Source organism: Lytechinus variegatus, chromosome 10 (genome assembly GCF_018143015.1).
Source record: "Lytechinus variegatus isolate NC3 chromosome 10, Lvar_3.0, whole genome shotgun sequence".
In the NCBI taxonomy this organism is placed as follows: Eukaryota; Metazoa; Echinodermata; class Echinoidea; order Temnopleuroida; family Toxopneustidae; genus Lytechinus; species Lytechinus variegatus.
In genome coordinates, this window is record NC_054749.1 from 18,914,690 (window position 1) to 18,928,397 (window position 13,708).

The 13,708-nt window shown below is 37.9% G+C and overlaps 1 protein-coding gene across 2 annotated transcripts in view; it reads right to left on the minus strand.

The window, feature by feature from the left end:
- The window catches only part of LOC121422685 (72 kDa type IV collagenase-like), a 40,049-nt gene extending 27,458 nt beyond the window's left edge, over positions 1-12,591 (minus strand). The window contains exon 1 of one of the 2 annotated variants that reach the window (XM_041617849.1): positions 12,114-12,591. The gene's annotated coding sequence lies outside the window, so the exon portion shown is untranslated. The remainder of the gene's footprint in view (positions 1-12,113) is intronic. The other variant, XM_041617850.1, reaches the window with a different exon arrangement.
- Positions 12,592-13,708: the final 1,117 nt, after the last annotated feature.

Below are 13,708 nucleotides of genomic sequence, written 5' to 3' on the forward strand. Positions count from 1 at the left end.
CTCCATACATGATATTCTCGTTTCCTTGACAGTGTGAACGCCAAGGAAATACCGTTGTGTACGGATGGACAGGCAATCATCCGTTGACCAGACTGACCTGGGAAATTAAGAATGCATCATGGGAAATCTGGTGGACGGCCGAGAGACAACAAACTTCTACTCAACCTTCACAAAACCATGGTAAAATATAACTGACCCCTGGTACATCAGACACGGTGGCTGTGACCCAGCCCGGTAATGGTAAATGAAACTGGTATTACAATAATTAACACCATGTACAACATTGAGCGTGGATAGAAGTGATTAATATGCTTATTTCTCTAGGGTTCCGTGGAAAAATACTCATTTAATATATAGGCCTGAATATTTGTTCACGTGATTCAGCTTGAGCTGCTTTGGAGGCATGATGACCAGAGCGCCAACATACATATCCCTTACATACAAGAATGTTTTCTGCAACCAAGGATTGTAAGGCAAAACTTCAATTTCTATGCCGAGTGATACAGCACAGTGGCAGGGATTTAAGAATTGTATTCTCAAGAATTTGAAACCACTTAGCTCTTTGGGGTTCTTTATATCTTGTTATGGTGATTTGGTTACACAAAGGTGCTGACTGAGAGATTTTTCTCTTTTTCCCCTTTCCCGATCATATCAAGAAGTATCTCTCTGGACCTGAGTGAATGATCTTTTGAAAAAAAATATATAGAATTTGTATGAGTATATACGTCAGCTTAGTGCAAATTAAGAACAGTCTCACATAAAATGAAAGGAAGGACCAGGAAATTTCGTTCCGACAGATCAATCTCTTGAGCTGAATAGAAGAGACTTATCAAATCAATTGGAGATTTCTTTTTAACGAATATTCCCGTAAACAGAGGTAGATTTGCACAATTTTCAATGAAATATAATGCATAGGCTACGTGTGGAATCGACTTAATAGTGCTTCGTGTATATGGACAAAACGCAATTGGAATATTGACCTATATTTCTAGTACATGCGTTTCATATAATGAGTCGTCACAAGGGGGAAGAATATACCATTCGCTCCTCATGCATGTTCCTCCAAAATATATATGGCCTACATACATGGCATATACCGTTCGTAAATAATAGTACTGTATATGATATCATAGCAATGAAAGAAAGAACAATGTGGGTTTATTTCATCAGAACAAGAGGAATTGAATTGTCAAGTTGATGATACATTCCTGAGACCCCGGGCCTGAGACAAGGCGGTCGGAATGACGTCTAGCATTTCCCAGGGCAAGGGGTTTATTACTTCAATTAGCAGTGGTGAACTGCTGTACACCAATGAATGCTAGTCTCGCATTGCCAAAGTCGAGCTCGGTAGGTGGTTGCCCCCTCTTCTTACGGATCTCCATGTGGTTGTCGAAGAGGGCAATGAACCCCGGGTCTAGCCCGGCCTAGCCAGGTCTGATGACATACTCCTAAACCCCCACGGGCAACCTAACCTTTCAGGGAAATGAAAAGATTTCAAATCCTCTCGACATGCTTGTCTTCTTTTGTCGTTTGTTTTTCTTACATCTGGTCTCTGCTTCTGAGAGCGAGGTATGTTACACACCTTAGGGTCTCTAGATCTTACCCGTGATTGAGACTATTTTCATTCTATTTGCAGGTTTGCTTTACGCTTTCAGAAATATTTACATGTTCCTACCCGTTATTTCCAATGCTGGATATTAATTTTTTTACAACTCGGGTACAAAAAAAAGTTTTTCTGAAGCAATGCAAGGAGGTCAGCTCCCACTATTCTAAATAAAGATATAGCAAAGTCGAATTATTGTATGAGCAAGCACGTTCACTTCCAAGGTTCAAATACTGTAATTTGCATCTTAGTCAATCGCAAACAATCAAATATGTGTTACTGTCTTGTACTGCCTTTCGTCACTAAACAATACTTCAGGTGTAGTCAATAACAAATAAGCTGTGACCACAAATTGCAGGGCGTCAATGCCGTAACTTATATAACAAAATGAGGTCTTGATGTACACTGTAAAAACTGTGGTCATGGTGGTGTTAAAACTGACACAAATTTGTGTTAATAGAGGACCACATCCTGAGGTGTTCAAATAACACCCTAGAGATTGAACATAACACCAAAGAGTGTAAATGTAACAACCATGGGTGTTGTAATAACAACTATAGGTGTAACTAATACCACCAATTTAACACCGGTGTAAAATAACTTACACCTGTGTTAAATTGACAGTGTTAGTTTAAAACCTATATAGGTGTCATTAAAACATATTTGGTTGTTACATTTACACTATTTGGTATTATGTTCAATCTCTAGGGTGTAATGTTAACACCTCCGGGCGTGGTCCTCTATTAACACGAACTTGCGTCAGGCTTAACACCACAGTTTTTACAGTGTACTTGAGTGAATCCTTGGTATGATATACACTCTAAAAATAAAGTGCTAATTTAGCTCTTAAAGAGCGTGTATAGTGACTGCACTTCGGAGTGCTGATTTGTCTAGTTTAGAGTGTAATTGGACATGGTAGATGGACATTCAAGAAGTGGTTTCGGCGATATTGAATAAACGAAAGCGGTTCATTGGAGTTACAATAATGAATTGTGAGCAACATGAGCTACAACCTCAGGCTTGAGTTTAAGATTGAACCTTAGATTGAGCGAGACAGAGAAGTCGAAAAGAAATTCTGACGTCACGAGGCAGACAGGATTGATACATCTCCGTGAGAAAAGTAAACAAACAGACAAAACCAAACAAGATAACTAGCCAATAGTGAATGCAATAGACACGACCGGGAAAGATTGTGCTGAAGACGATCCGCAAGGACATTGCCTAAGGAATCCGGGATCTCACAACTACACGATAAAATCCACGGATGAACGGCAAGCGGAACAAGAGAACCCTGGTTAACACCAACCCGCCAAGCCAGCTATTCAAGAATTTACTCATCACCTACTTCATAATGACGTCAGCAGAAAAAGATGGAAGGACAGTCAGGAGAAAAAATAGATTCTCACCATTTTTTTAAGGTGTGCTACCCAAGATCGGTTCGTGGGTGTACTGCGAGGTGACCTACTTTGCGAGAGTTTGCTAAAGTATTAAATTTTATAAAATAAATTGATCATGAATCTTGCAACGAAGTGATTAACTGGGGGAAAAAGTAGTATGGTTTGCTGGACAGACATGGCATAAAATCAGATATCAATAGATACTGTTTTACAACTGCAGTCATGTCAGAAAACACGAAATTTTATTCGAAACTGATATACCACCATGCTATATAATAATCGAAATAATGTACAACTGTCGCATTTAATTTGATGTATAACATTGAATCTAATGAAAATTAGACCGAGGCCTCCAATAAAATAGAGCGGTACTTTAATGTACAGGAATCCTACCTTTAAAAACTTTTGACACACACACATGACACATGGACATTTTTTCTTCCAACTTCTTTCTTTTTCTTTCATATAGACGTAACGTCACCCACGAGTATTTCCTATAACGGGAAATACACCCTTTCCGACAAGGATTTTCCCTGCGATTCGCAGATTTAGCAATCTGTCTGGTCATTTTTGTGGCCAAAAATATTAAGATAATAATAGGTCTGAAAAAGAATTTTGAGGGAAAAATTTGAGGTGCATCCATTAAATAAAATCCATGTTATAAAAGGCTCAAAGTTGTTGGACCTTTTGGAAAGATTTGTTTATCCTTGTTAGCAAAAAACAGGCCTATACTCTCCACGTGTCTCGATTTTCGTTCACAGCAGCACGGTTTGTGTGTGAGTGTGTATCTTTTTTGTTTTGTTTTGTTTGTGTGTGATATATTAGAATTAATCTCTTTTGTGTGAAAATGTTGAAATCCATCCATTGTGAACAACAGAATACACCCTTTCCTTCTAATCGTGTTAATTTGGGTTTTCCCTAGAATCTTACCATGTGCTGGACCAACAGCAAAGAAACTGTTCTGATCAGCATCGAATAGCATGCAATCGAGAGACTGGATGCAAACGATACAAAATAAAGTCATAAAAGTTAAAAAGGAACATCCTATCATGCCTATACAAATAAAACGATATGCCTCATAAGAGTCCTTTACATGGTAATTGGGGTCAACCAAATTGGGCCGACCCCGGGGCCGTCCTTTCCCGATACTTCTTAACTCTGTATACCCACTAATAAAACGAACTGACCTTAACTGGATAATCATTTACAATTCTGAGCTAAATCCTTTAAGAGGCCTTAAGAATGACACGGCTTAAGTTCATATTCAACAATTGTCAGTTTTCGATTGAAAGCATTCTACCTGGATCAACATAATCTGGTTATGTGGATGTAATGATTACTACCTAGGTCAGCATGCGAGGACTATTTCAATATATTTAGCTTGTTCGGTTGATGAATAGTATGTCTAAAGTGTACACCCGAGACAGCACAAGCATGATAAGTCAATTAAGCATGTTAATGCTAAAAGCAAATCAAGGGTATTTTGCATGTTTTGGGACCAAACATAGAGGTACACTATACACACCCATGCACGAAATTATCCCATTCGCATATACATGTAGTTAACTTTGTGTAAAAGTTGGGCCATCCATGGACCTTTGGCCCAAATCAGGGGATTCGTTGAATGTCCATTTGTATAGGTCCATATAGGCCATCTCAAATATTTCAAGGGAAATGGGTCTCCTGTATTAGTTCTTCTTCACTCAAAATCCGAATGAGAACCTAACAGGAAAATATTTTTCTTCTTCCAGTGCATGTGCTGCCTCAAGATTCTGAAGATATACCCACGGAACTTTTCACATACTGTTATTTCATATCAAAAGTTATGTTCCCGTCGTGCAGTTGCGTATACACATACATGAGGACAATAAGTAAGTCATATGCAACATATCAGTATGGGGGAAACGCAGGATCGATAACCATGACTGTGTCACCGCAATGTGGTCTTCAAAGTAATAACTTGAAGAATTAATTGATGGATTATTGAATTACCATGATATAAAAATGCCTAATTTTATGAGAATGCCAATGAAGTTTGCATGCATAATTAATGTGAATGATTTCTTGATAGACTCTCTCTCGTTGAAATCATGAATTTATGCTACAGAAATGGGAATGGCAGATTTTTTAACGTATAGCCAATACGTTAACCCCCATAACGACATATGTCACCCAAGAATCCAGAAAGGCATGTCACATGACTTTGACCAAACATCAGATACGACAAAAGACATAATGAAAATGTCATATTCTTCATCAGATCTTCTATTCAATATTGGAATTATAACACAGTGACCTCTTCGTAGATGTATAATAATGATGTCTTGTGTACGCAGGCTTGAGAGCAATATTCCTAAATCATGTTGTTCAGTCAAAAAACATGACAAAGAATTACTTTCGTGCAATATGAAAGTTTTTTTTTCACGAATGTCATAAAATCAGATAGAATCTGTCTGGAGTAGATTTGGAAAGATCCATACAGTCTGGTTTCCCCAATAAACAACATATTCTCGTCTCGCACTGTGCAAGGTCAAGACTGTTCATAAAATAGACGTACCTGGTATTTGAACATGATCAAGACCTCGAAATGAAACAGAGGGATAGAGAGAAAGAGAGAGAGAGAGAGAGAGGGAGAGGGGGGGGGGCTTTCCAAATAACCAATTGGACGAAATGAACAAAATGTTCGAACCCATGGAATGGCAACAGAGAACGACAGAGGGAAACGACATAAAGAAATTAATAATGACAAGTTTTACTTGTATAATACAGGTTATAGTGCTGCCATCAGAGATCAATAACCCTCTATGCCTGCAAGGGACTTCTAGCCACTTGGATGTGATATAAAAGAGCAGAGTAAATAAAAATGTTTGATCTCGTCAAAGTGTTAGAAATTCCAAGGTAGTCGTGCTTGTATAATCAAAAGCAACGTTTTGACACGATCTCAAGGAGGTGTACACCGTATTTCACCTGGTGTGTTCGTCTCAAAATGGGATAACACAATAATACAAGAGAAAGAAGAGAGTAAGAAACGAACGTAGAAAAAAATACCACTAGACTTCCGAATGAATGAAATGCGTCGCAGTAAAATAAACTGTTTACTCGCACCCTGCCGCTAAAATTTTTCTTACAATGAAAATTATATAAAAGCTTTATCGTGAAATGGTTGAGAAATGCAAGAAATAAAAAAAGAGGGGGGGGGAATATAGGTATGTTTAGAGTTGCTTTTACGTCTGTTTTCAAGAGAAACTAATTTATCCATCAGACCTTACTTCCTATGGTAGGAAAGTTATATTCATCTTTTTTTTCGTTTGTAACACATTTCCATATTTCCATCAAAAATGACATTAAAGCTCTTTTAGCACGCATGCTGGGGGATGAGATATAGGTGTTTAAAATTACCAACCAATGTAGGCCCTACATGCTTCAGTCAGAATCTGAATAAACTGATACACCGACAAATTGGAAGTCATTGAGGAATTGCAAACACACGTCACAACAAATGAAACGGAAATTGCTTGCAATATCTCACAGTATCTATCGCGTATACATGTAAAATAATGACTAGAAATTCAATTCAATTGCTATTTGGGGGTACGAGGCGGCTCGGTGAACTATTCTTTCCGTTAGATGCGATTTACCTTTTTGACTCGCAATATCTGACCAATTTACACTCGAAGATGAATATTTCGTCTAACATCTTCGCAGACATGGTAGAATGAAATTTATCCAATTTATCAACTTTCTCAATCCACGCTTTCCATATCTCGATAACATTGATTGACCTCTCTACTCACTACTCAGAATCAATAAAACATCCCTCTGTATGAAGCCAATGGAAGTGGTTCGAAAAAAAGATGTCGGTAAAACCAAATGTTTCTTAATTGACGCGTGGCATTTTTGATGTAATGAAAATGGTAAGTTTATAGAGAACCGGGATAGAGAACATCTTACCTTGATATAAAGTCACAGAGTGCATTACCCTTTCATTTATAAAGAGAGAGAGAGAGAGAGATGCACTAGCGTACCTAAGACTGCCCCCTGCCCCCCCCCCTCCCCTGACGAGTCACATCCCATGCAAGGGACGTATCCCTGCCCCCCTTTTGCTTTTCTTTTTTTTTCTGGTACGGAATCCTATATTTGTGGTTGAAGGACCTTTTTTTGCTTGTCAAATTTGTTTGGCGAACGAATTTGCCCCCCCCCCCCCGTGGAAAATCCTAGGTACGCCACTGGTGAGATGGAATGGAGGGAAAGGGTGAAAGGGAGAGAAGAAGAGTGAAATGAAGGGAGGGGGAGGTGGAAAGAGGAAGACCATACTTCCTCTTCACCTGTTGCATCTTTTATAGCACACAAACGTCTTAAAAAGATGAACTGAAGCACGAACTATCAAGAGGCTCAGTCCATGGTCACATACACAAGCCACGTACATTCATCAGCTCGTTTCTTCGACTCTTTCTATCTCCATTAATAGGCCCATGCATGCTTGTCATAAATCATTACTCCTATTATGCTCTCTAGTATTAATCTGCACGGGTTGGTTTACTGAATTTTCTGATCCATTCAATTCAATAAATACTATAATCGTGTTATTTCGATGAAAGAACCAGCTCGACAAGAGTCGACATACCTGTAACTGTGTTTCTGCTCATTTATTGGACTTCATACCGTTTGTGTATTTTTTTTGTACTGCTTCTGAAAAGAATAAGTTGTTAATGGTATGTCTTGTCAAGGTTGTAATGAAACCCTTAATATGAAAATGAAGGCCTCTGCGTTGTACATTACATACTGCTATCTTTAGTCCGTCAATTATTGTAATAATTTCAACTGTTTATTTGTATTTGATTATATCAAATTTTGTAGTATATGAATGGAAATAAAAGCATCGTACACTTTTTGCAAAATATTCCCACGATTTTTGCAATTATTTTCTTCGATGAATTTCTCAAAAATCATTTTTATGTTAAAACTTATCCTGATGTCATAGTTATCATGAATATTAACCAACCAGATCGTATACATATAAATCTGAGCACGTACAGATGAAGGTCATTAATTTGTACTAAAAGGAAAGCCAGACAGAGCAAGATATAGAACTTTTTAAGTAGGTGAATTGCCTGACATTGCATGTATATAACATGTGTAATGGTCTGTCTTCTTGAGCAGTCTTGATCACTGGACATCAAGCATGTCAAGCCAGTCATGGCGAATGGCTATTAAATTTATAAAAGTGGAGTTTACATGTACATCGTATTCGTTTCTTCAAAAGGGTTCTATGATAAACCTCTTTTCATATACCTCCAAAAGAATTCTGTATTTTTAACATGCGTGCATGTAAGTAGATTTAAGAGGTCACTTGGAGTTCGGAAATCTGCTAAAAAACACTGTTTATTATCAAACACTGTCAAAATAATTGCGATTGTCTATAATGACAATGATGTAGATCAAGATCAAACATTCCAAAACAATCACTTAAGATAACGGCTACCTGATAAAATGTTAATGATTATTCAACAAGTCATTTATCATGAGTTCAACAGAGGATCAAGTACCGAGGGTGAAATCAATAACCAAAATACATGAAATAGTTAGGTTTACTTAGAATATTTCATAAAAATGAATGAATGAATGAAGAAAGGAAGGAAGTATTAATGAATGGAAAGATGGATATCTCATTACATGAAATAATTTGAAATGAATATCTATCTGAATACAGGTTATGGATAAAAATGCATAGAAAAAATAGTACAAATAAAAAAAACGCTAATGAAAGTAACTAGAAACATAAACATATATATGAATATATATATGAATGTATGACCAAATGAAAGGATCACTGAATTAAGACGTGAAACATGGGAACCTCAGAAAAAATACTTCAAACCTGAGACGCCCCATGTTCAGATGACACCCCTCAATACCCTTGCAACGGTAATGTACTCGGGTGAATTCACTTGTTTACCACCAATAAATAGTTAAGATGATGAGTGACATGAAAAAAATATATATTTCCATTGCCCCGCTATCATCCTCCCTTTCTCCCCCTCCTAACTTCCACAGTTTAGCATGGCTACCAGACAGTACATGCAGGGATGGCCCGATGTTTGAGCGTGAATGGTCACAGCTGACCTAAAAGTTATACCAAAAGCTTGAAAACCACACAAATTTGGTCGCATCAGGTCTGCACTTCTTTCGCGGTTTACCACAGCGTTACAACAAACAGCATCTCTGTTGAACTTGTCAAAGGAACTTCTTCATTGCAACGGCTAAGAGCAAATCCCTTTTGACGTAAATTGCAAATATATTAACCTGATCAAATATCAAAATTGAAAGCGCATGCATCGGTATTGGATGAATAATATTTCCTGTCCGTCAAAACACTAGCTCTTTGTTCAGGTTGTTTTAAATATGTCTCTATCATGTCTCATATCTCACCCAGTCTTCAGTTTCATCTCTCATTTCGTTTCTTACCCCACGAAAAGCAAAGAAATAATGATTTATCGGAAAATGACAAGAAAAAAATCATTATTCTTTAAAATATTAAAATAAATCGAAACTGATAGATATATATATATTTGTTGATCGGGGGGGGGGGGGGACTCGTTCCCTATAGTTCCATCGATTACTATCCCTAACATTATATTGCTAGAGATTCTTTTTACATGTTTTATGGTGTGTAGGCCTATGACATTTATAAAAAAAATTGTTGTTTTCTTTAAACGCTCCAAAAGTAAAACATGCGAGACTTCTTCCAATTCACGTTTCTTGTCCGAGTCCCTTATGTAAGGTTTTTCTTGCAGCATAAAAGCCGTCTTTGACGTGAATAGGAAACACACACTAGCCAATGAAGAGTGAAACACTCCAGTGGCCTACAAGTAAAATATATTTGGTCAAGAATAAACCACAATAAACAAGAATAAGAAAAAAATCCTAAGTGTTGTTTTTTGTAGTTTTCAATCTTGCCTTTTTGGAATGTGACATTGAGACACGTGTCACGGCCCTGTCCCCCTTTTAGATTCACTGGCCCGTATTCTGAAGTTAGAGGTAGCTTAGACCATGGTCTCACTCTTTGCTAAAATTATGGAAAGCCAAACATGTCAGAATTTTCCTCACATTGTATGTTTATTTTGTTGACTGTGCTCTTCCCTTCCTCGTGAATGGTGAAGAAAGCTTTCTCATTTACCCTTCCAAAACATTTGATAGAAAAATGAGCTGATACACTGAAATTACACTGTGAGAGATTTATGCCCTATTAAACCACTATTTTAAACCAGACTTCAGAGTACCGGCCACTATGTACAATCCAAATCGACCTGTCCATGTAGTCTGCTAATGTGAACACAGACCCTCACAATTATAACTACCCGCATTATGATCCATGGTCATGATGATGTAGGCATATAATTCCAGGGGACCTGGTTTCCTGATAGTTGAATGCATTTCCTAATAAAATCATGATTATTCCCATTCACCTGGCGGCTAACACAAGGGGAAACGAAACAGAAAGGTACACAGCCTGATTTTTATCAGTCAGACCTTTCTGGGGAGTGGGGACTAGACATAAAGTGGGGAAAAATAAGAATCAACCCCCCCACAAAAAAAAAATTACGAACGGAAATATGACCGACCCCCCCCCCCCCCAAGATGTGCAGACACTCCCAACATATATGAAAATCATGTGCAGACTGTCGATTTTCACATGAATTATCAGCCAGACAGAGTACTCTACGAAACAGAGGCTGGAGAGAGAGAGAGAGACTAGGGGGGGGGGGGGTGATAATGCATTTATTACTTTATTATCTATTCGACATTTCAAAATACAATGATAATACTATTACATAATATTACATAGAGTATTATTTTATACCAATGTAATATTTGGTAGCAGTCCTACCAATGCATCGGCTGGTGGCCAAGGAAGAGGATGGCAAACTTAATCACTGTGATTGGCAACTATTACTTTCTTGCACCCATCAAAAAATCATACTCGTGAACTTCGGCTCAAGGAGATATAACAACAAGCTGAGATAAAACCCGGTACATCTAATCACGATCCCACACCTTATATAGTTATTGCATGCATGGGAAATGTGAGAACAATGCATTTAAAGCCAAGTAAATAGTGTCAATATTCAACCCAATCAATCACACACAGTGGACAATCTCCAAAATAATAAAAATGAGTCTTAGGTTTAAATGGCCCGAAAACATCCATTCTTTAGAAAATGCCCTTCTTTTCAATTGTCTCATCCTTGAGGTTGATCAACTGGAGGTATCTTGAGAGTCAAATGATTTATAAAAGACCTGACTGCCGGTGAATTGCGAAGGAATCTCCCTCTCAATGTCGCTCTTTAAAGGTGACTGGATACGTACATAGCAACCAAATTTATATTCGTGTCATTCGAAATAATAAACACCTTTAATTCGCCCTTGAGTGTTGTGAATTCCTATCCATAAACAAAATATATGAGTCAATTTGATTTATTACTCTGGCCCCTGGGTCAAGATTTTATATATTTTCGTATTATCCATAAGAAACAGGAAGACCTGCAATGTATATAAGGGCTTATATACTGAACAGAGTGGCCTATATCTCTGTACCTTTAATTCATGGATGAATTATAAATACATTGCATTTTTCTGATAACGAAAGTACAACATGGAGCGCGATGTCTAACGTGTTTCATCTTATGTCTATTATTTTATGAAATCTTTAATGACAACTGTTCACAACATCCCCCTCAAAAGAAGGCGGTATCGTTTTGAAAGAATTTCTCGTTATCACCTTGAAAAGTGAACTTTCCAAACACAAAACGTCAGGATACATGTGCATGTCAATTTTTGCTGGTATCATCGCAACAATTACCTACCTCATGTTAAACCGCAGTGTAGAATAAAAAAAAACAGAAACAAAAACGAGGGGGGGGGGGTGGGTAACAGATCAGTCATCTGATATTAAATGCATGCAAGGTCAGTAGCACATTTTATTATATGAAAACACATTTAAAATCATCTCCGTCTACCCCCATATTTACTAACCTGTACTCTGGGCAGGGGTTATGATAAGGATTAAATTGACCCCCAAAATCTCGGGAAAATATAGGCCCTATCATACTTACCCTCAAACGGAAACAAGTCCAAAGTTGAAAGAATGTCACAGAATTTAATGAGATCCCAGTTTGAAACAAAAAACAGTATTTAGATGAGATAACAAGCAGAAACACCAAATTGTAAAATTCCAATTTGTCTAACTTATCACATCAATGTGACATTCCACCGGCACCTGTGCAATAAGAGCTCCAAAGTAATTATAGCCATGATCCGTTATTGAGACGCATCATTTCATATCCACATTCTTGAAAAATAAATAAGCCATGGCAGAGTTTTGTTCCGAAAAGAAAGGTGCAGCATGGTCTGGCAAAGACCCTACAGGAATGACATAAGGGAAAAACCAACTTGTTGGTAAATTAGTTGGTGCCCCTGCCAGCTGCGATGTTGTTGACCGATAGGGAGCCAAACCTTGCACTACTGCGTGAGTGCTCCGAGATGCTCGACCCCTGCAAAAAGTCTCCTTGACAGGATTGCGAGTGCGTTCGTGCGCACTCCTTCTGCAATTTGGGGGAACTGAAGAACTCTGAGAAATTTCTACTGGCTTTGTACCCGGTTTAGTGTTCTAGCAGCGTTTGAACTAAACCACAATTTTATGAACTGCACGTAAGCTGTCAACTCTTTCTTCAAGTAGGCCTATTATTTGAGGTCCCGAGTTTAATCTCGTATTGAAAGTGCCCATTAAAGAGCCTAAAATATGAAAATCAAATGACCCTAAATTAGGCGCCATCCCAGGCACGGTGGTTGATGGGGAGGTAATTCATGTCTGTGCGTTTCACTCTCTCACTGGTTCATATTCGGAAGAAGGAATCCATGCATTTTTTAAATCCAATTATGTAACTCAAAAGCCTTTACAGAAACCATTTTACCGCTTTTTAATACCTTGACGACATACCGTTGGTTTTCAAGTAATACCCTTACTTCAATTGTCTGAATTAGATAATTTTCTGAAAGATAATTCTTTACATTGACAGGAATATCGACCTTTAAATTTGCCATGCTTGCTGTTTACATGAACACAAGGTACTTTAAACTAATTAATTCAATTAGCTGTTTATTTCATGGATAGTCCACAACAAGGATGATCGTTGGAAAGTCGGCATCAAGGGGATCACTCATTCGACACACATACGCAAAAACAAGTTAATTGTTCAGGGAAATAGAAGAACGGGTGTCATAGAGTAGGACTCCAATGATGACCGCTGTCATGTCTGTCCATACGCTAGAATTGATTTCAGAGAGGTGGATCGTACCTTTTGAAGAATCTTATTCGCATGAAAATCAAACAGGAAAATGATGATAATGATAATAATGCAAACTTTATACGAATGTTTCAAAACCGCTGCAGTTTATCACGTTTGCTGCAGTATACGGTATGCCAAATCGTCCACACATCGGATGGTCTTACGGTCTACCTTTATAGTCTAATGCCATTGCCATTTCGTCTAAAAACAGTATGGGTCAATAATCACTTCGTCTCTAAACACCAGTTAGCCGATAATCATTTCGTCTCATAACCAGTTGTCCTAACCATTTCGCCCAGTTAACACTTAGTACAACTAGACCAAATAGTATATGGACTAAACGGCCATTGGACCAACTGGTT